General features: G+C 23.4%; 1 protein-coding gene across 6 annotated transcripts in view; it reads left to right on the top strand.

Annotated features, from left to right (window-relative positions):
- Positions 1–18,635, top strand: part of LOC111032710 (small conductance calcium-activated potassium channel protein 2) — a 261,206-nt gene that overhangs the window by 199,539 nt on the left and 43,032 nt on the right. The window lies entirely within an intron of this gene.

Genomic DNA, 18,635 nt, shown 5'->3' with positions numbered 1-18,635 from the left:
AATCGTATATACCTAATAAATATAATATATATGAGGTATATGTATGGTGACATAAATTTTGATTTCAACAACTTTTAAATTGTAGCTTAATGAAAACGTTATTGATTATGTTATCATGTACATATACTATTGCCTATAACATTTTTAGTAAGTCTAAATAATATTTTGGTTACATTTTTTATAAATATGTATATATTTTAACTGAAGACCTATTTCAGAATATTTCAACTACCTACCTATTTTATGTAAATATGTAGGTAATTAATTATATTAAAAGACAACAAACCCAACTTTTGTCTTAGAATTTATAGTATATATTCAGATTATTTGATAGTTAATAATGTATTCTCAAATAAATAAAACCTATAGAAATCTGACAAAAATAATAATATAATAACAATATTAATAATATGAATTCTACTGCTTACATAATGTAAAAGTAAAATTGTCTTATTATATTTTCGTCACAACAACAATAAATATTTAGTTAAAGTCATAGAAATTGAAATACTAACCTACTATTTATACAAAGCATTTATTGTATCAATCGAATAATAATTTAAAACCACATGCCTGCTAAATAAGTACCTTTTAAAAAAGAGAAAAAATATAAAAAAAATTTTATCATTTTGAATTATACAAAAATGTTAAATTCGATTTCATAACTTGTTAAACAAAATATTAATACTATGTAAATAATTAAAATACTATTGACAAATATCGATAGAATAGTTCTATATGAGGCATTAAAGCCATAAATCATGAAAGCTTGTTACGAAAATCAATGAAAACCAAAAAGCACAGTAGTAGACCTTTATTAATAAAATAATATAACAACGAATCAAGTTGCAGTTCACTAGCTATTGATGAATGGGAAACTGTGAAACATAATACAGACTGCTTCGCTTATTTTAGAGATAAAGCCAAAATGATAGTTGGTAAGGGGTAACTCGGTTCAAATGAGAACTAAACAAATAAACCAGGAAATATAATTGTAAAATCGATTAGTTCTTTACAGTGCTTTGGACATAAAACAACATCGATTCCTTAAAACATTAATGAAAAAATTAATGTATTTATTTTAGTTTCAAATAGTTGCAAATATATTGAATACCGGTGAACGAATAAAATCAAATAGTTGTTTTTTTAAGTTAGACGTTTTACAATAATTAAGCATGATGTGCATAACACAAAATTACCTATGTATAAATTGTAAATAAATTTGTAATCGAACAAATCATAATATTTAAAAATTAAAGCTAGAAATATAAAACTCTAATGCAACATGTAACTTGAAAAATAGTTGAATAAAGTATAAACAATACACATATTTTATGAGAGTATTTTTGTTAAATTTTGTGAACTTTTAAGAATAAGTTTGTGAAAAACAAAAACTTAGCCAGTGAATACCATTTATTTCCACTTCCATATTCTTTCCAATAACTTTAATCAAATTCTCAAAATATTTCAAGCTTAACAGCTATTACACAGTATTAGCAACCTATTTCAATTTGGATTTTAGAGTAAAACGATTTTTCACGCACTTTGCTTACTTCTGTTGCTAACACCCTTCAAGTTTAGTTTTATTATATTTACCTCAATATAGGTGTTTGAAATCTCTTCTATGTAATTTTATTTATTCATTCATAATAATTGAGCAGATCCAGTAATGATAACCTTAGAACCACACTGCAGATAAGTTCTATTGGTTGAAGTCACATTTATTTCATATATTTAAATTAAACCAATATGCAACTACTTTCAATTTTAGTTTAACGATTTGAAGAATGATGTATAGATATATGTTTGTTGTATTTACTAAAAAAATTCTATATTTCTTATGAAATTATCGTTACTTCAGTTTAAATTATTTTTTGATTTGAATATGTATAAAAATAGTTTAGTACACAACACATTTTTATTAGATTTAATTACAAATCAAGTATATTATAATATATTATATTGTGTATTCATAAAAATAAAAACATTACCAACCTATTTATTTTTATATTTTGATTAAAACCAATAATGTATAGGTTACCTTTTACTGATCCGGAGATGATGACGGACACAACAAAAAAACTCACATTATTGTAAAACCAATAAAATCTTCGTTGTGCAAATTACAATATCAATAATTGGTTTTCATTATTTTGTTTTATACGCGTTTAAATTTAAAATGTTGGCATAATATGTGATATCAGTTTATTAACTGCAAAATAATTTATTAGGGATGTAGATAAATATGTATTAAATTATCAATTTTAATAAGTTAATCCTCATAATCAAATACAAGATGAATACCTAATTTGTTATAATTTATATTTGTTTAAAATCACACCTTATCACTCCATAATATAAATAAATACTAATGAAATTAATAGAATATAAAATATCCTTTGAAAAATAATCTGACACACACTGTCCTCTAGGAATTGATTTTTTTGATTTCCAATAATTTATTAATTTACTATTGAATCCCAACTAACACATATTATATTACAATGACCTATTCACTAAATAGATACGAACAGTAGAAAACTACTATACAGCAATGCGACTTCTCCGGTTTCATCCATTAAGCTTACTACAAGATTGATTTAATTCTATGCCATCAAAAAATTATTTTTTTAGCCGTCTTAGAGAAGCGAATTTCTTAGTGTTTTTTTTTCTTGAATAGTTAATATCACAATACCACAAATACATTGTATACCTACATTTGAATTCAAAATTTAATTTAATGAAGTTTACATAACATTATCACGTGTTCTCTGTTATTGAATATCATTCGTAATAATATATATATTATGTATTATTTCACATAAATGTTCACAAAATACGATAGGTATTTTACATATTTGCTGATATTTATTAATTTATGCTATGCAGGGGAATTATTTAAAAATTAAAAATATATTGATAATATTATAATCTATGTCTACGTTATTTTTGTATAACTATACAATATACTATAATAGTATAATACAGTGCATTACACAGCGCATTGTTACTCAGCTACGCGGAATTAAATATTGATTAATTAATGAGTTATGTTTTCGAGTGTTCTACTTCTCATTTCATATTAAATGTTGATAAACAAACACGTTAATGATCTTCTATAGGTGTTTAGAACACTTAAACTAATAAATAATTAGGTGGAAAATAAATTACATTATAATTCATGCACAACCATTCGATTAAAGGCCTCCGTTCTTTAATGCGGGAATAGAAAAATATTTACAAACGCGAATTTATAATTTATGTTCAGCCGTGTACGATTAGCTCAATGTCACCACCAATACGAAAGGTCGGTTTAGGTAGATCGATTGGTTGAGATTCTATGAGTATAACATTCGTCACGGCGCTGTCACTATAAATAAGCTAGGCATTACCACCTTGCGACACGATTAGAGTAGTGACAAGATATCTTGATTGTAGACATAGGCAATATATTTCGCCATTTTACAAATCGATCTTTTTGTAACAATAGGGGAGGATGGATAATGTTTAGTTGTTGGCGGAGATCAATATAAGACACTTTTCAACGAAACTATAATTCCATTTGTAATGATGAATTGTTTGAGAAATTTTGTCTTTTTATTTGTTTCACTGCCAAATATGTAACAACAATAAAAACAATAGTAAAGTTTCAGCTAATAAATTTACTGAAAAAAAATACAAAATAAAATACATATGAAAATAAATTCATCGCTCCGCTCAGAATCTAAAATTGCAAATAATATATAGATTACATACAAAAATACATTGGACAATTTGCAATAATGAATACTAATATAGGAGAAAAATATTCCAATACATATCTTAAATTAATACTTGGGTATTGAAAAATAATGTAAATAAAAACAAATATCAGATAAGTTCAAGTTATAGCATAATCAAAGTCCCCTCCCATCCTACACTCCAATCGAATCTATTCCATATGTGTAGGTATGCTAGACACTCGTTATGAAGATTATAAAATATCTTTGATGTTTTTACCTAATTTAGTCCCTTCTTTCTCCAATTTCTAAATACGAAGTTCGTTTTACATAGGTACATCTAATTAGTTAAATATTTCAATTTTTATGAATCACTTAGCCGAATATATTATTTGTTGTAGGCGGTGCTATCTATTAATTTTAATATCTTATCAATATTACATTAAATAAATAAATAGATTTTTAAAAGAACTTACAGAGTACTGCTGAAATATAGGTTTTTTCCAGATACAATAATGACATTTAATATACATGTATTATAATATTATATAGTCTATATATACATACATTAATAATAATACTACAAACCATATAGCCATAAGTAAAATACTGTAGAATTTATCTAAATGGCTTTCTTTGTTACTTTTTTTTTATCGTAAATATTCATAAAAAATCTTCATTTTTATCACGAACTGGTGTCAGTTTTTTTTTTTTTTTTTAAGTATAATATTACAATTTAAAAAAGTAATGTTAAGTTATATATGTACTACATGTGTAGAATAAAAATATTTTTATTATTTATAAGCTTTAGGTAGGTAATATAAAGACATTTTAAAATAAGAAAACAAGAGATTTGCTCTTAATGTGCTTCCATCATCTAGATAATATTAAAATGTATCATTAAAGAAGCAACCTATACAACTACTTATATTTAAAAATTAAAATAATTAATACCTTAATAAATTAACAAAAATACTTACACATTTAGTTAAATATTTAAATTACCTATGTATGTTTTCTTAAAATTAATGGAATTTTGTGTAAATATGAAATTCAAAGTATTTACAACTTGGGAATTCAACATTTTAAAGTAATAAACTGATAAAAATCTGAACTACTAAAAATATTTAGTATCGTATAACTTATAATTGACAATTGTATTATATTAAGGTAATGTATACTTAATTAATCATCAGAGATACTAAATAAATTTAAAATTAAAAGAACTTCAGTGCTGTTCCAAATACATAATTATATGAATTTGCATTATGCACTATAGGACATAGGTACCTACAAAATTAATTTTTTAACATTTATTACTTTATACTCGTACAATCTCTTAATGTATTTAACTGGAGTTTAACATTATCTTCTTCGGTTTAATATGTCTCGCTCAGGTTAGAGTTTATTTAGTAATACAATTTTAATATAAATCAATTTCTAGTTTACTGTATTATAAAATTGGAATAATAATAATGGAAGTTTGGATAAAAAAGAATTTGAAAAGTTATCTAATTTCACCTAATACTGTCATTGTACTATTTTTAGTGCGTTTTGAACTATCGGAAAGTACTAAATGACGTCAAGTTTATTGCTTTCGATATAAAATTAAATACTTGGTATATTTTGAACAACAATTTCAAGATTTTTTTAAAACATTCTACAATAAATAATAAAAATAAAAACTTCGAACAATATGTTTTACCGAGAGCAAAACTTATATTTATTATAAATATAATATATTTAAAGATATTTTCACTTTATATTTTCTTTACAAATAATGAGCTTTACAAAAATAAATCTTGATTTACAAAACAGTTAGCAGCTTGCTAAAACAATACTTTACCTGAAGTTTGAAAGTTGTTTAGAAAGTTTATAACAATAATATTTTTTTAATACATTGAACTATCGTTTTTCGTTAAAATTCGATACAGTATAGCAAAGCAATTTATATTTATTGCAGGATATTCATACATACATTCATACATAGTAAATATAACTGTATATAATTATGTATATATATATTATTATACATATAATAAACATTTAAAAGGAAAAAAATTATAAAAATGATCTAAAAACGTATTATTTTTGTACAATTTTTGTTGAATCTACATTCGTTTTCAATATTACAGACCTGGGTATATAAAATGTGAGTCTATTTAACTTTTCCATCTTTAAGTATTGATATTTTTTGTTGTTACAAAACTCGAATTCACGGATATTTCAAAATGAATTATACTACTATGTTTTGCGGTGTTCCTATGGGAACGTTATTATTATGGTACATTAGTCTTAAGGTTATATTATGCTCGAAAACTATTTTTCTGCTGGAAAACAATTGTGATTTCAATAAAGAACGATTTGTAATGATAGGATATACATATTTTATGGAATAAAATACTATACTTTTGAAATTGTAGTGCTTAACATTTCACTTATTAAATCATAACATACTACATAGGTACCAAATGTAAAATAATTATAATTTAATTTTTATTTACAATTATTGTTATTTTTTCTACTGAATTCTTAATTATATTTTATTTCATTCATATCAGAGATCTTTTTTATGTTAACTAAAATTATAATTTATAAGTATCACATGATGGTTGGAAAAATATTATTTCTTTTGAACCGTCACTGTAATTTCACTACCTTGCCTTTGGTTAACGATAGTGGAAGTTTTTCTGTATACTTAAGTAGGTATCCAATTTGTCACAAATCTCTTTTTTTGGTTTTTACATTATAATTTCGCTTTTCTGAAATGCACCTCCGTCTAACGACTGAGATATTCAGGAAATGGATAAAACCATTTATATCTTCTGAGCATGGCAGGTATATTCCACAGGTACTATGATACTATTCCTTTAGTTTTTTGTTGGGACTACGAAAAAGCCGTTCTGGAGTCTGATTGATGGATCTTTGAAAACACAACGTTATGTGCGTCACGCGAGAACCCTTTACTAAAGACTTTAACACTTTTTGCATAAAATCCTCCTGGAATTGCACTTACGAGATTAAAAAATAGAAGCTATACAAATTATATACCAAATTAACTAATTAAAATATGCACACTTGTGCATAGTAAACTTAAAATGGTATAATAATATCATTAATCTTATAATGATATAAATAATGATATTATGTGTGATAAATAAATAAGTAATTAATATTTTTTTTTCAATTGTTATTATTTTTATATTCTGTAAAATGTAGTAACTATATTATACATTTAAATTTAATATTTCTCTTGAACAATTAAGTACATAATTCATATTTTATACACAACAAATATTAGAATTATAGAAATATTGCTCTAAATGGACAATATCATTGAGTATATATTATTTACATTACACAATATACCTATATAAAATCATAATATACAATTCATCTAAAAGTTTAATATTTTTTAGTTATTATTGAAAATAAACATAATTACTCAATCCAACTAAGAATAGAGTACCTACTTATCTTTTAATTCAATATAGGTACACAACCTCTCAGTATTTAAATTACTATTATATTTCCAAAATATAAATTAATTTAAGGTAAATAAAATTATGTTCGTGGTATAAGTAAATTTTTTATATTTCTTTAAACTTTTATAAAACATATATTTTTTTAAACTAATAATAACTAGTTTTTCTTAAGCTCAATATGGTTTGTTTTTTTTTAATTTTTTCCTAAATGTTCATCATGCTGCAAATATGAATACCACAATAGCGCATTATAATTTCGAATAAACTCAAAGGTAGGTACTTTAGCTCATGTAACTTACATTAAAATAGCTTTAGCAAATTATTTCTGAATATTTAACTATTAATTAAGTACGGATTTAATTTATTATGTATTATATATAGGTATTTCAAGTTCTGATAGTTTTAATACTAGTACTGTAATAATACATGAATACAAAGAACTTTGAATAATTAACAATACATATGAACATATAATTTTTAAACAATAGAAATTATTATAGATTCAGTTTGTTTTTCTTTATTTATAGCTACACAAAATTTGGAATATTTAATTAAAAGTACAGAGTAATTAATGATTTACATACCCGCGTGTAATACTGCCGGAACACTTCAATACAAACTGCAATGAAAAATCGTTTTAAATAATGATAAGAATATAAATTAATTAGGGCTTTCAAAAACCTTGGGTATTATTTATCAAACTTTACTCACATTTCCATGAGAAACCGATTGTCAGTATATTGCGTTTCAAAAAACAGCAATGCAGAGTATCTACCTAATTCAGCAGCTGTAGCTGTCCAGGAAACTAAGACATATTGTCATCTTGCATAATTAGCTCGTCGCTTTTGCTTAAATCAAGCTTACACGTATTTCAGTCATGACGTAATACAACAATGACGATTTTTCGTATAATTTAATTAAAGTTTAGCTATTCTATTGCTCAATTATTTAGAGTAAAGTTTCATTGTAAAAATTTTGGTTTTAAGTATAACTATTAACTAAATAATAAATTCCATAAATTATCTTTATTTATTTATTATTATTTTTACTTGGAATATAATACAATAAAATATGTTTATTATTTTAAATATTTGTATTCTTTGGCACCGTTTTTTTCATTTCTATAAAAGTAGTAAACATTGATTTTAAATACAATAAGATCACAATTTTAATCTTATACAAATCAGCATAATTTATCTTGTAATAATTGCTCACCAATCGGGATTCGGGAATATTATAAAAATTAAATAAATCAGCATAATATTATTCAAAAAACATATATATTAATTAAATTTAATAAGAGAAATTTAATTCGTTTTTTTAAATTTATTCCAATAACATAATATTTTTAATTTGTTCACATCATTATACCTACCATGTATTTATTTAAAACATAATATTATACAAACATATACTTATTAATTTATACCGTAAATATAAAATTTGACTGCTATGTTCTAATAAAGGTGATTGTAAATTTAAAAAAGGGATGAAGCACCTACTAAGTACCTACTTAATACCTTCTAGCATTTTTTTCCGGGACTCAATTTACCTACTACTACACTGTATTAATTTAACTATTTATCATAAAGCCTTTAATTTTAAATTTTTTAGTTTCTATTGAATTTTATAAATCACAAAATTAACTAACGATTTGCTATTTTATAAATGAATAAATAATAAGAGAAAAAGACCGTGGACAACGTACACGCATTGCATTAGAAAAATCAATTTAAATAAATTATTTATGGTTCTACGCTACTCAATAAACGTCTTGACCGCATTAGTATTTCCACGAACAATGTTAGTTTTTACGAGATGTTAAGATTGAATTTTGTAAGACAAATATATTTATACACTTGAGTATTCATAAAAATTGATTTTTTATAACAATAAATGTACCTATAAATAAAAATATTGAATTGTAGAATAACAAATGAAATAAAGAGAAACTCAAACATAGGTTTCAAGTGTAAGTTAAAATGTCGCTTAAACTATTATTGCAAGTCAGAAATCAATAACTATAAATTGAAGTCAATCATTATATTTATACGTGCATATAAAAACAATTATTAAATTATACCTATCTTCTTCAGCTAAAATAAACGCTAGTGAAATACAAAGCGGGTTTTGTTAAGAATAATTATTATAAAATTTTCTGAATATGCCTACTGCACCGCAAAGAAATCTAGTTTTGCCATTTGAGAGCTAAACACGGTATGATAATTTACTGTATTTTTAAGTCCAAATACTAGACAAAATTAATCCAACCTGACGCCTACATCAAATTGATTAATTTATCTTGGGTTTGTGATAAGAACATGTTCAATATCACAATCATGTATGGCGTATTGGCGTATCATAAATGAAAAGATATTTCATATTTTCATATGACGTTTTTCAAAAAATGGTTCATATTTGTCCTTACACACTATGTNAAGAATAATTATTATAAAATTTTCTGAATATGCCTACTGCACCGCAAAAAAATCTAGTTTTGCCATTTGAGAGCTAAACACGGTATGATAATTTACTGTATTTTTAAGTTCAAATACTAGACAAAATTAATCCAACCTGACGCCTACATCAAATTGATTAATTTATCTTGGGTTTGTGATAAGAACATGTTTAATATCACAATCATGTATGGCGTATTGGCGTATCATAAATGAAAAGATATTTCATATTTTCATATGACGTTTTGCAAAAAATGGTTCATATTTGTCCTTACACACTATGTTTTTGTAAGAACACCTGATAAGGAACCTTGTATTAATTTTTCAAGAATAAGTTATTAAAATTGAAAATGATTTTTATTTTTATTTTGATAGTTGGATGATTAAATTTAATTGTCTAGCTTTATTGATTGAGTATTTTGTAACTGTGCATTAGCTTTATAATTTTATGTAAAAAAAACTTATAACATTTCTTGTAGTTAATTTTCAAGTAAATATTTTGCATTTTTAACTACAAAATAATTATCAACATTTTTCTGATTTTGATGGATTTTATAAAAAATTTAACTTAAAACTCTTGAGATGTTGTAATTTAAAATTATATTGTATTTATATTGTAATTTAAAATGTTGACTATTTTTTTGGTTTTTTTTTAATTGCTGTAAGAACAATACTTATGAAAGAATCTTAGTATTAAATTTTCGAGATTTCTTTCTACAAAGTACAAACCAAAAAATGCACTATAAATTTTTTTGTGCATTTAATAATAGGTTACTTATATTGTACATTACATTATAGGTATTTATTCAAGAAAACTAAATGGTTTTAAACAATTTTTTTAAATTAAAATTCAGCCATAAATGATAATAGCTACTAGTTTTAAACATCAATAATTGAATTGCTTTGGTTATGAATATGTAACTACAATGATATACATGCACACATTACTACCATAGCTCGTTATTATTCACAGAGACAATCATTATTAATACCTATATTTATATTAATTATGAACCATTAATAATAATATTATAAATGCTTCGATTTACAAAATAAACCTATTATTGAAAGTAATAATAAAAATTATTATTATTATTATTTTAAATACCGAACAATTTATATTATGATTTTTTTTTTTAAACTTTATAAAATAAACCTTAAATACTCTTAATGTTCTTTGAATCTTCAGTATTTGTTTGGACACTTTTTAATTCTTGATTAGTAGTTTTTATACACTTTTGAAGTTGAAGCTAAAATTTTAAAAATGTTATATCAGGAACGATTTCCGATCATAATATTATTTCTCTATTTTCCTTTGAAATTGTTTTAAAAAATGATTCAATACTTTTGTTATTACTTGATATTCACATAACTCACATAGCCCAGAATAAATCTGAATGAGAATTCAATACATCCACAAAATAATATATACTTACTAATTTGTTCCCTGGATTTGTTGAATTACTTTAATCAAACTATGTTTTAATTTAATGCGTGTGGTATTATAGAGTTCGAGGAAATGTAAGTTCCATGAAAACCTTATTCTGGGTATTCTATCGGTATAATTTCATTGTTTTATTTATATAATATACGATTAAATTACAACAAACAAATATAGGTAATCCGCTATGGTTATATTTTTATATTATAGTGGTCATTTCAAATTTAAACAGATCACAATCATTGGCTATATTATACTCCCAAATTGTAATTTGATCACAATTAAACGTAGGTAGATACCTAGGTATACAACAAAATCCGTTCATTTAATTAAATATAATTATTCTCTGTAACACTTTTATACTTTTTCGATAGGTATCTGCCCTCTTTTTTTATAAAAAAAATAAGCTCAAATTTATTTAATCCCAGAAAAAAAGTTAAACTCATTGGAAGCCAAAAAAAATTAACGAAAAATACTTAAAATAAACTAATTTAATGTTTTTAGATATCTTCAACCAATCAAGAACATTGAAGATGTATGGTCGTATTATATAATATTATAATCAATATAACGAAAAATCTTATTATCTTCAATCGCATAAAAACTATACATTGTCTCTGTCTTAATACATTTCATAAACTGCCATTATGTATATAAGGAACAACCATTTTGACTGTGTAAATCATATTATGCATATTATTTATAAGGATTTATAAAAATAAAGTAAGCACTTAGCCGTTAGAGTTTCAATTACTGGATGGGGTCGCCTTCCATCATATTAAATCATTGGACTTTTTTGAATGATATATTATTAACATTATCGTTTATTTTTCTCAATTAGTGCTTGATGCACATTGATAGTAAATATTATTTTAATAAGAAAAAGGGATGCAATTAATGCTTCTGTGCATTACATATAATTTAAATAATATTTTTTTTTTTATGAATTAAAGTTTATTTTAAAACAATGTAAACTTTTTCAATCAAAATAATTTTTAAAAAAAAGATTAATTTATCAAAGTTATAAATATGCATATGATAGTGTATTTTTATAATTATTCGCTCAATTTTCATACTTATTTTGCTCATATCATATGTCAGACTTAACGAAGTTCTTAAATTAACTTTATATGCAACTGACAGTGACCTATAATTTTTGAAATTTTGATGTATCAACAAAATATTTTAGAAACTTTTTACACGTCAAAAACATTAGTAGTTAGCATGAAAAATTTTAAACAATATGTACACATAGTCATGCATCCTTGCATCTAACAAGACGTGTAAATTATACACTCACGTACTTTTAACACTACCTTAAAACAGTTTAAATAAAATAATTTCGGAAAAGTTGAAATTATAACGAACATACTTTATCATAGAAACTAACGTTATCAATATGAAACATAAATTAAATTAATCACACATTAGTATGAAATTTGAATACACTAAAACATTTTTTATTCTTCTATTTTTATGTACACGAAATTGATAACAAACATGTGTTATTTCTTATTAATGAAAAAATGTATTTCATAAGAACTCCATAATCTATAAAGCGTGGTGAAAATGTGAAATTACGCTCTGTGCCTGTATTGTTTATTTTGTGTAAAAATATTTTCATTCACTTTTATGCACACAAAGGGAGCAATTTATTTCTTATAGGTGGGAAGTTCCCTTTATTTCTGTGTCAAACCGCACCATAACCGGATGGATTCAGGATGCTTGCACATTTATTTCACCCATTTTCCTACTGTAAACCGGAGTTTCGTTGGCCCGGAAAAGCAGATCCGTTACCGGTCAAAAATATACACACGCTTTGTTTTACCCACATATTTTCCATCTCACAGCCTCCGGGGTATAATATTATACAGACCATATACGTATCTAATAATGTATCTCTATGGGTTCTTGTTTTTATTATTACTCGAAATCGTGGCTTTATCTCCTCCCCCAATTCTTCTCGTAGTTGAATGTGGTAAAAGTTCTTTCCGGTCAGGAGAAGTTGAGGAAAAACCGCCAATTAAAAATGCATCAATTCTTCTGCACATAAAGCATACGTTTTCCTAAACATCCGGTTCTCTTTAATTTTAAAATGAAATGGAGTAACATAAAATGAAATCTAAACGGGTAAAAAGATTAGTGCTTCACTTTTCAAAATATATAGCAACATCTTCAAACTAAATCCAACACGATATCATATTATCATACAAATAATATTGATATCAATTGATTTAAATAGTAATACTACCTAAATAATTAGATTAAATCAATAGTTGAAGTACCTCCATTGGGAGGCCTCTTTTCTTTGTCTTTTTTCTATATTATTGTTCATTGTTTGTATCGCTTAATCTTACTTTTCAAATTGAAACAGATGTAATAATACAGAATTTTGAGGAAAAAAATCAGTGTAAGAGAAAATTTTCCCAAAAAACACCATATATATTCTTGTATGTATTTACTTTAAAGTGAATAATAACTATAGATTAGCTTATATTTTAATATATTTTCAGTCCTGTCTCAGTTGAGTAATTTGTGAATTTAAAACTGTGTCTATACAATTCTCATTAAAATGTGATATAAACGTATTTATCTTTCGAAGCTAAGAATATATGATATTAAATGTATAGAAACTAAGTATGAAATATTACATTATTGATATTATGAAAATTAATTGAGAAAGTTTGATATTATTAACACATTACATTTTAAAATATAAAATATATACATACACCTTCCCCATCTAGAATAATTATAAGCTAAGGTATTCCACGTGTCATTTAACCGCACTTGATGACGTTTCTTCAAAATAGTTCAATGGTTCTCATTATTAATAGTTTTTCCGTTTTATAACGGAAAGTGATTAAATAATTTAAAACTAAACTCTTTATAAATACCAACTAAAATCAAACTTCCATCTCTAAATGAAACTGATTAAAAGTTTTGAAACAAAGTAGCACTTTTCTTTTTTTTAATGCGATGATTTATTTGATTTAAATTGCATAATATCATATCACATCACTATTATACCTGACCACTAAAATAGGTAAACGAAAAGATACGAATGGTTGACATCCGATCTCAGTAAAGTTTCCTGTGTTTCGTAATTATTGTATTTCACACGTATTTGTGAATAGCAAAACAATTATTAATACAAACATGGTTTCTATAAAATAAATAATATGAAATATTTAAATGTCTACATAAAATGTACAATTTTTTTCTGTATGAAACTTTAGAAGCACACCTTTGTCCTACCAGAAAGTTGGTTACATAGAACATTCAAATTAAGTTATTGCATCGTTATTACCTACACACTACTACAGCGTTAAAAAGTATATAGTTATACTTATGTCAACATTTCTATTTATAACCATAAGCTAACCAAAATATTATTTTCCCAATACCCTATAAGTATAATATATTAATATATAATAATTAATAAATAAATTCAAAAAGTAGGTAATTCATCTGTATGAAAAAAAAATATATATTTTGAGTATAAACTATAATACTAATGGTATCGTTTAAGAAGAAAAAAGTTTGGCAACAAATTAAAAATATATGAATAATTTTAATAATTCTAATAATATATCCACGGTACCAAGAAAATATTACAATAATCTTCGCTTTGGTGAATTGCTTAATGATAACTTTGATATTCAATCTAACTTCTGATATCTTTCATGATTTTTGAAGTTCAATAAATCAATACTTTTTTATGCTTCTGAAGTTCTGATTTTGAATAGATTGTCAACTTTCTATGCGTGTTATGTATTTTTGTCAAATTTTTGCAAGTATAATTGTTATTGATCTTATTTTTTTTTAAACCATTTTCGAACACTCAAACTTATTTATTCACCAATAATGACCTTTTTCATATGATTCTATCTCTTAAAAAAAAAAATAATACGCTGTAATAAAAATAATTATATAACCTGAAGCATTTATAACAATTAAACAATTAATTTAAAAAATTTTTTTTAATTTTTTTTTTTTTTATTTTTTTTTTTTTTTTTATTTTATTATTTTTTTATTTTTTTTTTTTTTTTTTATTATTTTTTTTTTTTTTTTTTTTTTTTTTTATTTTTTTTTGTTTTTTTGTTTTATGTTTTTTTTATATTTTTTATTTATTTTTATTTTTATTTTTTCTTTTTATTTTTTTTTTTCATATTTTTTCATTTTTTTTTTTTTTATTTTTTTTCTTTTTTTTTTTTACTTTTTTTATATTTTTTTTTTTAATTTTTATTTTTTTTTTTATTTTATATGTTGTTTTTTTTTTTCTTTATTTATTTTTTTTTTTTTTATTTTTCTTTTTATTTTTTATTTTTTTCTTTTTTTTATTTTTGTTTTTTTTATTTGTTTTTTTTTTATTTATTTTTCATTAATATTAATTTTATTTTTTTTTTTTTTTATTTTAATTATTATATTTTTGTTTTTTTTTATTTTTTTTTGTTTTTTTTTTTTTTTAATTTATTTATATATTATTTTTTTTTTTTTATTATTGGATTATTTATTTTTTATTTTTTTTTTTTTATTTTTTTTATTTTTTTTCATTTATATTTTTTTTTCTTTTATTTTTTTTTTTTTTTCTTTTATAATATCATATTTTTTTTTAATCTATTATTATTTTTTTTTTATTTTTTTTTTTTTTTTTTTCTTTTTTTTTTTTTTGTTTCTTTTACCTAATAATTATTTTTTTTAATACTATATACTCGAAAACAATACATGTTTGAATAAAAAGTCCAACGGTTGGTAAAAAAATTAATTTAATTTGTTTTCCATGACTATAATTTAATATTTACTATTCTTAAACGTTAGAAAGTAAAACGAATTCCAATTGTCCATGTATGATACGCCACATATAAATATATAATAATGTACAAATCGATATCAATGCGTCTATGTACGTATTTAATGTACTTATACAATGCAAGGTTGTATAGTGCGGGACGTAAAACTACTAAATTGGCAGTCTTTTGTTTTTATTATTATTTTACACACTTTTTATGTACAATATTTTCGAAGATTATGTAGCTATTTCCTATACTTATATTTCTACCAACCAATATTTATGTACAAAAAATAACACTACTTTATTGGTTTGTCGTAAAAGTCAAAACTTAGTTTTAAAAGCTCGTAACCTGGAAAACCTCCCGGCCTCCATCATATAATACCATCGCTAAATATCGACGGGTATAACCTGTAAAATTGTTTTCTGAAAGTCTGAACACACTGCTTAAGTTTGACAAATCTGTGGTTAAAAGCTTTCCAGTTTTCACCCATCCTGCAGCGTGTGCTTGGGAGTATATTATTTCAATGTATTTATTTCATAGAACTTTATTGTCTCAGAAATAGAACACTATATCATACGCTGTACTGAAATAGAGTATTTTCTAGAATTTACAACATAACGTAAAAATCCACGTTTTTGACTGACGATGAATTATTTATCGTCTTTAAATTAAGTAACTCTATGTTTTACTAAAAAAATTAAGCATAGTACTACAACAGAAGTATTTAAAAATAGAACAACGACTTAATGTGTTTCATAAAATTAAATCTTAACATTTATAATTATGGTTGATTCATTAAAAAAAAAAACAAATGTAAGTATATAAGCTGTAGGTACTTTATTAAAATAATATACATTATACTATAACTTTATTATAGCTTAAAATATTAAACGTTAACTTCATAGCTTATCTAAAACTTAGTTACACAAACTAAAATGATTAAAAATAATTAAGAAATTAATAATTTTATAAAAACTAAATTAATTATATTAGTACTATTTTAAACACTAATAACGAATGATTTTTTTTTATGTAAATTTATTCTTAAGCGATTATTGTGATTAATTCCGGTATTTATATATAATGCCACGTGGCACAATAATTCAATGCATAGCAATTCAAAATACCTACATTAAAATATAATAATAAAACAGGTCAACGCCTTGGTTCAATTTCGATTTTTTAATGTACACTAGCACAAAAGCCAACTTAATATTGATATTTTACATAAAATATTAATATTGAACTGTAGTTAAGTGGATTCATAGAATATTCATAGAATATTCATTAATCATTTATTTCTTATATCGAATATATTATGTGCATACTCATTGTCAAAAGAAAATAATTTTGTGTATTCTCTATAGTAATTAATATGTAACTACACAACAACAATTATTAATTTTAGCAAATAAATAAATGTAAAAAATATTTTTATACTCTGCATTAATTATACTTTAAATGTAATACTTAATTTTTTATTTTAGAACAACTCATTTCAAATAAATTTCAAAAAACCATCCAAATTGCAATTGATTAAACAAATGTTGATTGTAATATCATTCGACATAAATACACATTTGTAAAATATTATATACCAAATTATATTTTTTTGTTTGTTTATTTTAAAAATATTATGAAAGCATTTCATTAGCAATTATTATGATGCTAGAAGAGTTCAAATTAAAATAAAACAATGGAGATATGAACATTAAATAGCATGGTTAAGCAAAACAACATATTAAACCAGAGCACCCACAATTTAACAATCGATTATAAAATATAACTAATAAACAAAAGAATTCCGTGCTTTGTTGTTGAATATAATATAATATTTATTTTCGTACTTTTTTACCTTACAACAAATGTTTTTGAATTATCTCAAAAATCTAAAAACAATATTTTTAAAACTATATCTGAGTTATAAGAAATAATAATCAAAATATTTCAAAATATTAAATACTTGGCACATTGAACTAAATAAAAATAAACTAGGTGAATCAAATAAAAATAACACACTGTTTTCAACTATGAAAACAAATAAATAGAAACATTAAGGCAATACAAAAATAATATTAATCGATACCCAATTGTTTCCTATTAGTTTAGAGGTATTTCGGAATTTTAAAAAAAAACATCGAAAAAGGAGAAAGTTAAAAAAATTTTTGATTTATAATAATAACTTTTAATGCTACATTTAAGGAATCAGCATTGGAATATTGCTCCTAAGTAAGTGGGCCGACTATTTTTTTTTTTAATTTTCATTGACTTAATCTTATCGTAACTCTATTAAGTATTAATTTATTTCCCACATTTAATACCTGTTATATTTTAACATTTTTTTAATTTTTACCATAATTTAAAAATTATAATATTATCATTACCTTTAGCATAAATTTTTTAACAATATTAAACTCTAAAACGATTTAACCTCCACCATCAATTATGATAATATAATTAAATCAGTTTGTGAGTCCTGTAGAATCATAATTAAAATATTTTTTTAACATAATATAAGTTAATTTTACTATAATAATCTGTGTTACTCGCAGACGAAGAATTCCTATATACCTACCCCCTAGATGTTGTCAAAAGTATCATAGCTATGGTGGTGCTTATTAACAGCTTTAGCGATTAATATCATTAAATTAGGTTAAAATCTTTAAAAATCAAATCTCTCAATGTTTGTTAATGAATATACAATAAATATATAGTGAAAATAAAAAAAACTAATTTCA

This window comes from Myzus persicae, unplaced genomic scaffold (genome assembly GCF_001856785.1).
Source record: "Myzus persicae strain clone G006 unplaced genomic scaffold, MPER_G0061.0, whole genome shotgun sequence".
Classification (NCBI taxonomy): Eukaryota; Metazoa; Arthropoda; class Insecta; order Hemiptera; family Aphididae; genus Myzus; species Myzus persicae.
This window is presented reverse-complemented; position numbering and strand designations above follow the sequence as displayed.